The following is a 14,828-nucleotide window of genomic DNA, read 5'->3' on the forward strand; positions in this document are numbered from 1 at the left end:
CCCTGGACAGGACAAGGACTTTGAGGCTGGAGCATCCACCTTGCCACCATTGGTTCTGGTAAAGACCTTGGCTCTAGTGGCGATTCAGGCAAAGACACAGAAGGAAGCTGCTCACAGCCTCACCTATCATCCTCAGGGTAACTGACATTGAGCAAGGGCTGGGGATGGAGGTTCCAGCTGCACACTGCTTTGTTGTTGACCCGCAGATTGAGGGCTGACTGGCTGAAGACTGACTTTGCGGAAGCTGGCAGACTCAGGGTTATCAGTAAAAGGGTTTGAAGAGTGAGATCTGTTAGGCAAAGAACAGGAAGAGGAATCTCTATAACACAGTGGTTCCATGAAGTTTTTAGTGTTGTCTAATGGGATTTTCCACCAAAGAGGTTCCAGCATCGTTTTTATCACCAAAGCACGATACGCTGGCACAAACTCTTTGCTGAGCAAGAGCGAAGAGCGACTTACATCAGGGGCAGGGTTATGGAGATCACCCAGATCAACTGAAATGTTGCAACCTGCTTAAACATCCTGAGCCAGTGTAGTGCTTAATCTGTTTTATTCAAGAGCGAACAATAAAAACTGAACTGCAACTGAGATGGAAGGTCAAGGCAGCAGAAGAACGTGAGCTCAGTGATTTTCACATTTTCCTGCTGTTTCATAGCAACAGTCAAAGCTTCCCGAAATGTTCTATTCAGTTGCTCCTTGTCAGACTATTCCATATTCCATGGATGTGTGTTGTTGTTTTCCCATTGCTTTCAGTCATCTTTTCATTGTCAGTTAGTCTTTTGTTCCCTGTTTCTTTCTGTTAGCAAGGTTGTTATTAAGGCCTGTATAATACACCTCCTACCGTGGTAGTCCTGCATTTGGGTTTTCTTTTTGCCACTTGTAGGCTATCGATAACAATAACATATCTATTATAATATTTTTTTACTGCAGCAGTCTAACATTTTTAAACAATGTTACGAACTACATCATGACATTGTCAGGAGTTTTGATAGTTCGAGTTGACTCTTCAAACAGCACATATAAATTCCATTTCTATTTCTGCTCAATAATGTATGGAATCACTGCTCAACATTGCAGAGAGCCTTCACAAATACCCATTGTTGTTTAAAACAGCGTTTTAAAACTAGACTGGTGATATTAGGTCATCTGTTTGCTGGGAAAAAGGAGTCAAACGCTTTAATCTGATGTTTTTGTGAGAATAAACAGTTTCCCTGCATAATGGTCAGGTCTACAGAAATGAGTATTGCAATAAAAGGAGGGTTAAACATGTAAATAAAAGCAGTTTTCAAACTTTATTTTACTGTTGATTTTTGTAAATGGGGTTTGTTTGACATGGTGACCATTGAAACGGCAGTTTATGGATCTCTTGTCCCATTTTCTTCCATACATACTTACAGTAGTGTTTATGGCCTCCAAGAGGTGAGTTTCATAGATAATGGGATTTTGGTATGTTGTTTGAATTCTTCCATAAACCACTTTTCCAAGTTTAGATTTAGTCATATTCTGCATTACCCTCTGGTTCCCTGTATTCCTGCATCTGGGTCCTTGTCTCCACATAAATTGTGACAACTGATGGACACTCATCATCAACCAGGCACAACTTGCAATGCAACAACAACAAGTAGTCTGGATCACTATAGTTTTGTAATGTATTTCAACACAGCATTTTACTCTTCAGTTATGAGGGGCTGACACTAGATGATTAATGATCAAAGTTGCATATCACACAACAAGACAGGCCTGCAACAACCCAGTCTCACAGAAAAACGTGTAATAGCTACGTTGGTCCACAAGGGAAAACGTGGTATTGTCACAATTTGGCCCCCAAAATTGTGACAATGCCACATTTTATTTGGCCTATTCGTTTACATTGCTTCGCAACCAGGTCACGTGACTATCAAGTTTCCCTCAGCTAAAAAAGGAAAATGGCCGACTGACAACCTTTTTTCTGTGAAAAACATAATATTTTAAGAAAGCATCTGCATTTATGCAGATCAAGCTTAATTTGAAAACTCATTAGTTCTACATGTGGCCCAAGACAACAATCATAAAACCATTACTGTCAAAGACAAAGTCACTCAAGGAGCATGTTCTTTCTCAAACTTTATTGGAATTCAATTACACGTGAGGTAGTATTCAAGAGGTAGGTCGTGAGGTATTCATGTTCGTCCCATCAAAAAACAAACAAAAAGTCTTACTGCCTGAAAAATTCAAAGAAAAAAGATACACACACGTACGTTCCCCCCTTTGTCATAGCTGACTGTCAAGACAAAACGTTATAGGATTCATCCAATTACACTCGTTCTCATTAGGTGTAGATGGCGCCACTGATCTGTATTGGATGGCGCACATGACGTGAAATACATAAACATTAAACTGAAGCCAAGAGTTAGAAAAAAAAAAAAAAACTGAAGCCAAGAGTAACGAGGCTGTTTGTTTTGAAAATGTAAGGAATAGAAAGTACAGATACTTGTGTGAAAATGTAATGAGTAGAAGTCAGAAGTAGGCAGAAAAATAAGTAATGGAGTAAAGTACAGATACCAAAAAAGTGTAGGCTACTTAAGTACAGTAACGAAGTATTTGTACTTCGTTACTTGACACCTCTGCTAGTGAGAACTATGCATAATATTTTCAGAATCTTCGTTCAGAGAATGTAGACGATCTTTCATTTTGTAGTTTCGCCGAAGATTTTGGTATCTCTTTGAAAAAACGTAAGCAAATTTTTGGAAACTGAAAATAATGTGATAAATTACTACTGGAAAAGGGGTATGATTATATAAGTTATACTTCATCATACTCCTTTTCAGACTCATAATCACCGATGTGATGTGTCTTAAAGAAATTTATTTATAATTTATTATGTACTTTGTGTTTGCTTGGCACTGACCGGTGAAATGTTTTTGTCTGAAATAAATTACTATCATCATCATCATCATATCACATTGTCTACCGTTGTTAAGGTGGTTGCTATGGACGCTGGACGTCACCGACCTGCACCGACATTCCCCGTAATTTCTGTTAATAAAAATTATTTAAAAATGTGTATATATATAGTGACCTTATCATAGAAATGGTTGATAAAACATCAACCATTTCTATCAGTGGGCAATTATTTCAGTGAGCCAGTAGAGAGAGAAGGCTTATCAGGCATGGGCTTTTTTTTATTTTTCAACTTTATTGACCAAACGTGTATCTCTCATAATATATTCATCATAAATATATTATACGCACATATAATCTGTCTTTATGCGACTATAAATAACCCTTGCAAACCGGAAGTACTACGAGTACCGTGTTGATTTTGTATGATATTACATGGTGCGGCTCTAAAAGTATCTGAAGTAAATTTATTTAATTTTTCTTTGTATTGATCATCGAGATTCAGCTGTACTTGATATTTGATATATTTTGTAGATGTATGTTTTTCCAACCCTACTTTGCAAAACGGAAGAAGCTGCTAACCCAAAACCACATTTCGACAATAACAGTTAGAATATCTAACATATACCAACATCTTGACTTTTTTTAAACCTCAATCATATAGATGAAGTACAATTACTAATTCGGCTGCACTAGATATTTGATATATTCAATATATATATGTTTTTAAAACCCTACTTTGCAAACTGGGAAGAACTACAAATATGGCGCTCACTTGGATCAGATACATAGCACATCACTGGGACTTGTAGTTCATTTTAAAAACGGGCGTATTTCTTATAATTTGGAATGGTAAATACTTAATTGAGAATACAAGGAGAGATTTAAAGGGGTGGAAAACACATTTATGTCATCAGATTTTAAATATGCAATTGTGAAATTGGTGAAAATGATTTTTTACCATATTTGATAGCGCCCCCACTTGGTGGTCATATCCATATGGGTATAGTCACATAGCTGAAGTCAAGAGCTCTCTATAACAGTTGGTTCCATATCTGTAGCCTCTTCTGTTAATGATTAACAAGCCTTCTAAATTGCACTGAGGTCAACGTTCAGAGGTCAATATTTCAAGGCAGGACTGATTTATAATCTTCACACTGACATATGTTACTCACCAGGTCAGGGTCTTTTCAAAAATATCTTTCATTTTGGCCTACAACAAAGTGTAATTTTCACCTGTGTTTGGTGTTAGCCCCTTTCAGGTGTGGGTTCTAAGACCATTTGATTGTCCAGCCTGGATGAAATCAAGTCTAGATTTTTTTTTTTTTCATTTTTGGTCAGAAAGAACCTTCAAGGTATTGATGATTTTCCTAATCATGTTCATAATTTTGGATTTGGGCTACTGTAGACTTTATTTTACTCATAGGCTGGTGACAATGGGCCCCTGGGCATGGGTTTGTCAACATCCCATACCCCCAGGGCAGGGCACTCACTTCACAAAAATGATAAATAATAACAATAAAGATCATTCTTCAACAGGTAGCCCTCTCAGCACCTCAATTATCCTACACTGCCCCGCCATGCATCGTCTGTAAAGACAGACATATGTGTGTGTGTGTGTTATTTGTCCGCTATATTCACTAGTATAATACTACTACTCTTTCATCACTATATTAATCAGCCCAACTTCTTCCATCAAATCAGATACACATATAACCAAATAGACATATGTATGTTTATGTCGGCATACATACATACGTAAATAGGAGTCATGTTTTTTTGGTAAGTAGCTCTTTAACCAGCTCGGAGTGGTTGCCAGGTTCGCTAGTACCTGCGTTTTTTACGCATTACGTGACCAGTCCGGCTCTATTGGGTCAACAACCACACTGCTACAATAGCTACCAGGCAAGCTAAACATAAAAGACGAGATCTGGCAAACTGATTTTTAAAAAAAACGCAGCAGGACTGATGTGTGCTGATAACGTCTATTGAATAGACTGATAACAGTCAAATAGGGTGCATAGATATACGTATATTATTATTTATGATCAAAAAATTATCTTTTGCTTTTTGTGAATACATATTCCAAAAAATGTAAAATGAACAGAGTAAAGTACATTAGAATGCATACACAACAGAAGTTCTGTTGTGTCATATGTAACTACACACAATAGAATCGTTGTTCCTTCACGTCAGCCTAAATTCCTTTGGATTGTCCTGGTCGGGTTGCTATATAAAAAAACAAACAAACAAACAAACAAAAAAAATATATATCTATATACATAGATATATATTTCTTTCTTCTTTTTTTTAACAGAAATTACAGGGAATGTCGGCGCAGGTCGGTGACGTTGAGATAGCAGCGTTCATAGCAACCACCTTAACAACGGTAGAAAACGTGATATGCTTACGTTTTTTCAAGGAGATACTAAAATCTTCGTCAAAACTACTAAACGAAAGATCGTCTACATTCTCTGAACGAAGTTTCTGAAAATATTATGCATAGTTCTCGCTAGAAATGCCATCGAAATGCATACAAATGCAGATGCTTTCTTAAAATATTCTGTTTTTCACAGAAAAAAGGTTGACAGTCGGCCATTTTCTTTTTTAGCTGAGGGAAAGTTGATAGTCACGTGACCTGGTTGCGAAGCAATGTAAATGAATAGGCCAAATAAAACGTGGCATTGTCACAATTTTGAGGGCCAAATTGTGACAATACCACATTTTCCCTTGTGGACCAACGTAGCTATAACACGTTTTTCTGTGAGACTGGGTTGCCTGCAAACAAACACAGATGCCACTACCTTTAAAGGTTTATTTGGTGCCAATTTTCACATATAAAGGTTTTATATACAATATTGAAATAGAGATGTAGAAAGAAATAAGAAGATTAGATAACATGATTCAGTCATTCGTTTTCTCGCACCATTTCAGTCTTTTAGTGGGCTGATTACAGAAACAATTTATACAATTTACCTCAAATGCTAAATGTGTTAATTTACGTTTTACCTCATATATTCATTACACTTGTTATAATGTTTTCAATTCTCAAACTGCACCTATAATGGTGCCTGGGTTTAATTTTATACCTAACAAAAATAGGAGGAGAACTGACACTGAATGGATTTACATTTGATGTTCATATATGCATGGGAATTGAGTTTTAAAGATTCAGAAGGATACCTGAAAACCAACTTTAAATTGGCCTGATCATCCTAATGACCAGTACATACTTTGTTGGGGTCCTTGAACTTTGTAGGTATGTCACCAGTTTCAGATGACATAAGACAATCAAACAGTTTAGTGTAATGAGGATGGATAAAAGCAACAATTGACGGGAAACAGATACACAGAACAAAGGAGCCAAAAGCTCTATCTGTCCAATTGCAGCCCAGAATCTAAGTATTAAACCCATGCTACTTGCCACATGTATGCCTGTAAACCAGTGTTTCAGGATCTGACGACCACTAAAAGTCAGCAAAAGAAACAATGCAGTTATTGGTGTAGGCTGCTGCGTGGGATTTAGTATTGTCATCATAGAATACATAACTCTGCAGGCGATTAACACCTGTACAGTTCTCCCTGGATAATAAAATATGTAGGAAGCAATCACAGACCACTTAGATGGATGGATGGTGACTGATGGGACAAAACGGTGCAGTATCGGGTTAAAAAACATCACCATCATGGTGTTGTTTTCATCAGTAAGATGGATTCTGTTTGACAGTATTTTGAATCTTCTCGTGTAGATTGTAAGCAGCAACACAGCTGACAGAAAAAATCCTCCAACACATCTGCTGGAGCCTGTAGGCCGCACACTCCCCACTCTTGTGAAATTAGCCAATCTGATGCTTTCTGTTGATGAAGAAAATTCCAGATAAGTATGCTACTGTTTAAGAATAGTAAAAGTAGGCTCTTTTTGTGATGGACAGTTTTTTAAGAATATATTACCTGCTTGTCTAAGAAGTATTTCTTTTGAACTGTGTGTTGAATAGGATCTGGATAGCATCTGTTGATGGAAAATGAAAATGTCAGATCCCGCACTAACATCATAAATTCATACTTATGCAGATGGGCAAAATTAAAATTTACAGGTGTTTTCTGTTCAATTTTTACTGTGGTAACCACTTACTGATTGGAATTACAAAATATTTGCATATTTTAACAGTCTGCAACTACTTTATTACACACATAACATCATATCAATATAGCAGAAACCTGCCAACACTTCCACTCACAGAGGGATGAGTTTGGAGCATCCATCCGTGCAGATAAAATGGTATATTTCTTACCCGCTTTTAGAAGCTTCATGGCAAGACTTGATGTTGTACAGATTATTTTAAGCCTCAACATGGATGAGCAGTGATGAAAGTGTGAGGCATTTTGCCCTTACATATTACACACACCTTGATGCAACAGATCCCGTGGAATGTTCTCTTTAATCCTTCAGAGGACGTAGGACTCATTTGGCCGTCAGACAGCATTGTGATATTGCATTCTGGAAGCTCGGGTCTAAGTTCTCTGTACAATAAATCTTGAAGGATTTTGATATCAATATTGCGCATCTTAGAAATATCGATACGATCCGTGGTTTTCCAATGATGCACCAGAACAAGGACAATTATGTGGGTGAAGTGAGCCACAGATCTCAGAATTGATGAACAGACATTTCTGTAATTCCACTGTGTGATGTGATTATCAGATTTTATCTGTGGGGGACAATTACATACAAATAAGATCATTAATACATTTTAAAATGAACTGTCATGAGTAGATATACGTTTTCTGAATTGGAAAATTCTATTTTGTATGCAAATCAAATTTCACATGCAATATGAATTAATTGGATTTCTTTTCACTTAAATAACTGTAAATCTGGCACTCACCACAGTTGAATGAAAAAGACAGCTGGTCTTTGACAATAAACATACCAAAAATTGCAGAACTTCACATTTGCATATATGTCTGTTTTCCTCCTCAGCAATGACAGTGTCCTTAGTTCTCAAGCTGTTTGCAGATACTATGGGAAATAGAGCACTGTCTATTGTGAACCTCTCACGTGTGAAAATGGTCTCTGAGGCAACACTCATTTCAGAAGATCTAAAATTACAAACATCATTTTGTGAAATTACATTGTTTATGAATACGCACTATCATACATTGCAGTAGCCTCACATGTGCTCATCACGTGTTGGCAGACAGAAGACATATAAAACAAATACAAAATGTTGGTTCAACATATTCAGTACAAGAGAAGCATGATAACACAGCTGGGAGACTATTTGTGCATAATTATAGTAAAATTACTTTAAATTGTGTTTGACTCACACAATCACCCCAAGAGATTATTTATTGTCTCTCAATGCTTATTTAATTTTGTCTCGTTTGCTGCTGCTGATTTGATCAAATTACAACCTAACTGCAGATGAAAATATGGGGAACGAACGACCACATCTCACCCCAACAAAACAAGGCAAGTTAATGAGCAATTTACGAGAAAATGGAAAATATAGAAAACAAATATTTTACCAGCAAGTTACTCACCTCTTATATGTTAGGGCTAGTTTTGCTTTGCAAATTTCAAGAATGACAGCATTTTTACATGAAGCGCTTGAGGCCTTTTTTCCTCCATAATACTCATCCTGACCGAGTTTAGTACATTGGTCCAGGCTGAGCAGAGTGCCGGATGACACGATCCATGTGAACAGAGTTAAGAAGAAAAGTGTGACTGCTGTCATCTCAGAGCTTTGCCTTTGGCACACGCCTTTCATGGAAGGATGTTATTTATAGCTTCCTCTCCTCATCTGAGGTGTAGGAGGTAACATGGTGGAGCATTCTCAGTGGTCCATGCATTTTTTTTTCACTAAGACATAAAGAATATAATGCATTAAGATTTAATTGAATTAGAATGCACTTGGGGCCATTTCCCTAACAAGAATCCATCTTAACCCTCATAGGGTCCTCGTCTTTTTGTTACACAGAGAGTCCTGCTGGGTCTGTTGGACCCATTGCATTTTGGGGCTTTTAATTCAACATAATCAAACCTTTTTTTGTTAAAATATTGTACAGATGTTTACTCCATCCCAATTGCAAGTATTATAAACAACACATATGTTAAATTTTTTCCCTTTACCTTTGTTAAATTCAATTTCTGAATAAAAATGCCACTCGTTTTTGTTAATTTATTTATTTTAACAAAATAAGGAAATGCATCATATAACAGGCATAACTGGAAGTAATCAACACATGTACAAATGAAGCAAGTATTATTTATTTGAATTTCATTAGAAATTCAACCTAGTCAGGTAAGTTTACACATAACATCTGTCTGAACAACACATTAGCCCCATTGAACACAGCTATTTTCATACCAGACTGTACCACACACGAGGGGCAGAGTTTCACTGTGTGTGTATTGCATATGTACTTCTTGCACTGGGTGCATGTATTTCGTGTTTTTCTGTCCTTCTTGGGTCCACACACTTCACAGCGCTTCTTTTTGTTGTTGCCGGCCATCTAGAATAATGAAAAGACACAAATCTTTACTAACACTTTTCTCTCTCTCAGAAACATGATTTTTTTTATACTACAACAACATCAAACACTTGTCTCAGGCTCTGCAGATGGTGTAATTTGGGAGGATGTGGCACCATCATCTTCCCCCTGAATCCTCCTCACTATGGCGGCAGAGAATGGGGTTCTTGGAAGATGTCGTCTTCTCTCAATCTGAGGTCTCACCAACATTTTCCCCAATTCCTCAAGAAAGAGACGCCTCTTCTGCAGCTTTCCCCCATTCCACTCTGGGCTCAGTGACATCCAAATGATGAAGGCGTTGTATGAGGAGATATCCAACATATCAAAGAATATCCCCAGAGGCCATCGTAGGGTCTTCCGTTTGCAGCTGTAAGCAGTCACCAGCTTATCGAGGTTGTCCACCCCTCCTTTTGTGGCATTATGGTCCATGATTATTTCGGGTGATCCTCACATTCTACTTCCTCTGCATCACCATCAAAACCCTCTTGTCTCTTCAACTACCAACTGTAAGGCAGCCTGAACAGAGAGTCGCTTTGCCATCTTGATCAGTTGTGGTATGGAACCACGCTGACAGTGTCAGGTCCTCAAGATTGGTTCCCGCAAGACAAGGGTGCAAGGGTGAAATGTGTGGGAATCTGGGTTCAGACAGTGTTGGGTGCTCTAATTTTGCAACAATGTTGCAAAATTACTAACATTGGTAATTTGCACCTGATGTTCTCTCTCTCTCTCTCTCTCTCTCACACACACACACACACACACAGAGGCCCAGAGAGGAGTAAGGGAAAATATGGGTGCACAGGACCAATGATTTCCATACTTTCACTAGCCCCGGGTCCAGTGGACCCAAAGACCCTGTATGTAATATAAATGTGAAGGGGGGTATACAGGGGGGGTAATTGAAATTTTTTTCTGATTTATGTTCCTCACAGAAAATGAGCCACGGCCAATGAATCTTAGTTTGAAAAAATAATTATTTGTATTCTTTTTATTACGCTAAAAACTGAAAATGGGTCCCACAGACCCGAAGACCCTATGAGGGTTAAAGTGTTAACTGAGATTGATTTAGTGAAAAACGTTTACCAGCTATTTTGGTAAGCCAGATATGACACTGTAAATTACATTTAGGAAATTACATAATGATTGTGCCCAGGCAGCAGAAAATGTGAGCGCTACATTTCAAATGTCTTTGCATTGTGTATTGTACAAATGTGTGATAAATTTGACGTGGACCCTTCCTTGGACATTGGACGATGACGTCATCCCACTAGACGAGTGTGTAGAAAGCCCACGATATCCCCCAATAACAACAACACGGCAGCTTTGAGCAAACAGTGCAATAGTATGCGTTCATTCATTCATTCATCTTAAAGTATTGATGAAATAAAGACAGATAATGCTTTATTTAGAGGTTTTATTGTCTATGCCCGGTTCACTCCTGTTATATGGATATAAGTGGATCTCGAGTGATCTAAATAGCGTCCGAAGGACTCCGACTTTCACAAACTTTCAAACTATTATCGGTGAATAGATGAACGTATTTTATGCCAGAAATAAGGTCCAGGTTTAAAAAAAACTAACTTCCCCTTTAAGTGAAAGTTGATGAATTTGTAAATCCCATCTCAGAAACATCTGTAAAATACCATTTAACACTCCAAGCCCTCATTGCAGCTGCATTTTTCTGTGTGTATTTGCGAGTTCAGTCAGGGCAGAGTCTAAAAAGTCTTCCCAGAAGTCTTGGACAAACTGACTGCCAGTAAAGTATGAAGTATGGAACCTTAGGTGCATCTCATGCCCCCAGGAACGGAGTTTGCCTCATACGGAAACTCAGACAGCTCAAAGAGATGTTGTGTCAATGTGAGTCAGAAGACATCTCAAAATTGTGGTCTTCACTTTTGTTACTTATAGCCTGTTTACTATTAAAACCCTGCACTTACCCAGGTTTTTAGGGCTCTGTTTCAATGGAGGTCACTAGTCATACTTCAGAAGTAAAAAGGTACGTAGTATTTAAGCTTTGCAAATAAATAAATAGATAAATAAGACCTCAATTCTGGAAACTTTGGGATGCTATGTCAACGTAAATGAAAAATAAATAATTATTTGCAATTCTCACAAGCCAATATTCATAATAGAACATAGTAAACACATCTTATGTTGAAAGTGAAACATTTTACTCTTTCATGAAAAAAATGAGCTCATCTTGAATTTGATGGCAGCAACATATCTCAAAAAAGTTAGAACAGGGGCTGAATAGAAACAGCTGGACAGACATGTTGCAATTAATTCAGTTATTGATAACATGTCAGTAACAAGATTAAGCGTAAAGAAAAACATCTTAGGCAGAGTGTTTCACAAGTAAAAATGGGGTCAGCAATCTTTGAAAATCTGCATCTACAAATGGCAGGGAAATTTCACAATAATGTTCCTTGATATATAGTTGTGAAGAGTCTAAATATTTAATAACCTACAGTACATAATACCATCCACACATTCTGGAGATATCTTTTTTTGTAAGGGACACGGCCAAAAATCAATATTGTATGTCCTTGATCTTTGGGCCCTCATGCAAAACTGCATCAAAAACAGGCATGATTCTGTTATGGAAATCCCGGCATGGACTCAGGAACACTTCCAGAAATCATTGTCTGTGACCACAGTTCACCATGCCATCCACAAATCCAGGTTAAATCTCTATCATGTAAAGAAGACGCCATATGCAAATATGATCTGGAAACGCAGCCAGCAAAGCACATCTGAAATGGACCGAGGAAAAGGGAAATGTTTGTATGAGCGTCCATTCGTCCCAATGAAATTGGCAACCTGCACATCTGAAAAGGCAACACCAATGCTGAAAGGTTTATACAGGTTTTAGAGCAACATATGCAATATAATGCAAAACATTATACTGTTTTAAGCTATATTTCACAAAGCATCTCAACCTTGTTGTAACTGACTGGCTACACCAAGTTTGATAGTTGAAGATGTCCCCTCACATAAAGTCACCAGCTATGCTCAGCGAAGATTGTCACACTGTCCCATGTAACCTCCACTCAGAAGTAACTCTTCTGATCAGAAGAAACAACAGGACCAACAACTAGACTGCTCTGCTTTGCATGATGTTCTCCTTAACTGTGCCTATATAACAGTGTTCCACACATCAAATCAAATCAAATCAAATTCATTTATATAGCACATTTCATGTACAAACAATTCAAAGTACTTTACATAAAATAAAAGCATTGCAGCAGGGAGTGGAAGAAGCATTAAAATACATAAAAGAATATAAAGAGAAACAAATAAAATGATTTAAATGAATTTGAAAACAAGCAACAGTCTAGATAAGTTAAAAGATAGCGTATGACAAAAAGCAGGCTTTTAGTGTACAAGAAATTGTAAACAAAACAATGTAATATGTTTGAAGTCGACACTATGTCTGATGTTTTAGTTTGAGTGTTATGTCAAATACTATGAAAGATGTCAGAAGTGCAGCATTTGACAATGAGAGGGGTCATGAAAGTAAAGATACAGTTTTAAAGCTGTTAATCTCAAATCAAACACTGAATAACTTCAATTTGAAGTTAGTTCCCTCAGGTCTTAACACTCTGGAGTCTAAAACCCACCAGCGGGATTTTTTGACACTTCTCTAAAAACACATCTGTAACTCTGTGAGTTTTTGTCATTCAAACATATAAGTGACACCATTAAAAACCTTGAAACTTCTAGTTTTCAAATATATATATATTAAAATAAATTATATAGCTGGCCCTTTTTAAGGAGAGTGAACAGAAATCTTTGGATTTTCTGTAGTCTCAGACTGCAGCAGCTTCCTGGGTCACACCTATCGCTATTCACATGTAAAGTACCAGGTGATTGAGTGGCTATTCACAGGTGAGAACACGCCCCATTCAGCCAGCATGTGGGGGAAGGCAGCAATGTCCTGCCAGTGACAGATAATTATCACATGGAGAGTGACAGGGGGGTGGGGGCAATCAGGGGTGTTACACACCCATCTAATTAGTATTCAACTCTCAGAGACAATGCCTGGAGTTACAATTACTTTTTTACAGTTTGTGTGAAAACAAAAAAACATTTCTGACTGCACTTTTCACTTTTATGCAGCCAACACTTTTGTTTACAAGGTTCAACCTTCAAAAGTCTTGGCTAGATATATTTATAGTGTGTTTTCTTGCATTGTTTGAAGACCTCTAAAACTTGTTTTTTTGTACAGTTGTGTTTCCCCTCAATTTAAATAAAACTTGTTTGTATTACATTCACTTCACTCTGATATTGTTTTTTGGTAGGCTTTTCAGAATACAACCATATGTGTCACTTTTGCATAGATGTTTACAGTTAGTTGAAATACTTGAAAATGTCAAGGTGGTGACAACTGCCTCAAAGTCTCTGAAAAGGCCTTAGACCCCAGAGGGTTAAAATTGTTTGATTGACTAATTGTTCCTTGAGGAAATTTGGGTGGTCACTTCTAGAAATCTTCTCTATATATTGATAATGTTTTTACTGTGGATTTTTGGACCTTCCGAGATTCACTTATTGGAATTGCCTTCTACCAGCTATCTCTTCTAGAATTTATTGTTGATATTAGCCTGAAAACCAAAATAATTTTTATAAATGGATGATTTAATTGAACAGAGCTGGAAGTGACATATAGTATGGCTGTATGTACCCCTGCAGCAGCTGGTTTAAGCCGAGCAACAGCTGATGACTTCCTGAAATTTAGCAACAAGTTGCTTTTAGGTATTCTTTAACTTCAATAAAGCATTATCATTACAACACAGTGTGACATACAGGAAAAAAAAATCGGAAGGAATTAAACACTTTTTCATAGTAAGGTTTCTGTTTCATTTCACACACCCTGTCTAACTTCATTAAGTCTTTAAAGTATTAAGTTAGTTCAACAGAGTTTCAGTCCAAAGTAACAATGAAATTAGACAATCTTACAAATCTCACAACACATTTTTTTTTTTAAATTGTGAAAACGCTCTAAATGCTTCACATCTCTCGTTCACTAATCTAATCAAATTTTACAATCTAACCTCAACTAAAGAGCGATTCAGATTATATTTTCGGTTGTGCTGCAGGGTTCTGCTTCCACTGGGATCTTATGCACAAGAAATGAACTGCAACCGTAAAATTCATTCTGACAGTAGTGTATATGGAAAAGGAAAAAGGCCCTCTCACATTATTTAGAGTTTTGGGTTCCAGCGATGAAGACAGACAGACAATTTGAATTGAAAGTTGTGTTTTAGGGTTTGAGGGTTCTGACTGAGGTATCATAAAGGTCCATGCAGTGACTGAATCTTTTCTCAAATGTTTTTTTTTAATTTCTTCAGCTGTAAAATTTTAAAGTTATAAATCAGAATTATGTGTGATGTTTGTATGTTCTCAACCACAGAGAAACT

This window comes from Odontesthes bonariensis, chromosome 9 (genome assembly GCF_027942865.1).
Source record: "Odontesthes bonariensis isolate fOdoBon6 chromosome 9, fOdoBon6.hap1, whole genome shotgun sequence".
NCBI classification, from domain to species: Eukaryota; Metazoa; Chordata; class Actinopteri; order Atheriniformes; family Atherinopsidae; genus Odontesthes; species Odontesthes bonariensis.